Below are 1225 nucleotides of genomic sequence, written 5' to 3' on the forward strand. Positions count from 1 at the left end.
GAATTTAATCCTCAAAGTGGGTGTCAATTTAGATGTTTAGAAAATTAGTTCATTAGCAGAGGGTGGTAGGGTCAAAAGCAAGCTGTTAGTCAATCGATGTAACTTATATAGATTAACTGAAGATACGCTTATTTACTTCCAAATCACCTGAAAATAAGTATATGGAAATTTGCCTTCAATGGATGGAATTTCTTGCTTAAAATAATAGTGTTGCAACTGCTCTGATGGTCTCGGGGCTCTTAGTCTTGAGAAACTAAGAATGGACGCGGGGACCACAAACCGGCAAGCAGAAAGCAGAGTTTCTTTGGAAAGAAGGGGAAAGCACCTGACACAGGAGGTCTTTCCAGTGAATTGCCTGCCACTAAGGGAAGTTGCGTCTCTGGGTTATGAATTGACCAATCCCGTGACTGGTCCCGTTTCTCAGATCCAATCAACAACCCGGTCTTGCTCCCGCCTTGGCTGGGTCTTGCCTGGGCCGGGACAGGGAAGCACGCACGCAAAGGTCAGCGCAAAGAGAGTTTAGAATCAGCCTAGGTCTCTGATGCATGCAGGTTTAAGATGAGATCGTCCCAGACTCTTGCGATCACCCTTCCAGATATCCTGCCCCTCCCAAAGCTTTCCGCCAAGGGCAATCAATTCTAGAACATTTTCTTCTTCCTTGTAGAGATGGGGCTTTCTAATTCCATAGAAAGGTACAGTCTGGGGAAGTCGCAGGGACAGTTCTACCTGGTCGCCTGGGGTCCCTTTGAGCCGGCATCGATGGGATGGCAGTGAGTGAGTGTGTGTGAGTGAGTCTAGATCAAGTTGTTTGGTTTGTTTCTTCAGGAAGGTGTTGCCTCAGATTCTGAGATGACATACTAACCCATCAAAAGATTAAGTGAGATTGAATTTTAACGGTTGCAGGAATACAGATCTGAACAAGTAGAGTATATTTAATTTTCTAACGGCCTAAACAAAACAGTAAACAAAATCCACACTCATTGCTTTGGAGTGGATTTGAATTCAGTGATGCCATGTGACAAAACAGAATTGCCCATAGTGTTTCTTAAAAAAAAAAAAGTTTCTTTTTTTTTTTTAACAGTTTTATTGGCACTTCATCCAAATGTCATAGAATTTGGTCATCCATAGTGTTTCCCAGGCTGTAATATTTTTTAAAATTTTATCATTTATTTAAATCATTTTATTGGGGGCTCATACAACTCTTATTGCAATCCACATTTACATC

This window comes from Echinops telfairi, unplaced genomic scaffold (assembly GCF_000313985.2).
Source record: "Echinops telfairi isolate 266 unplaced genomic scaffold, ASM31398v2 ScPeMD7_5868;HRSCAF=6743_1, whole genome shotgun sequence".
In the NCBI taxonomy this organism is placed as follows: Eukaryota; Metazoa; Chordata; class Mammalia; order Afrosoricida; family Tenrecidae; genus Echinops; species Echinops telfairi.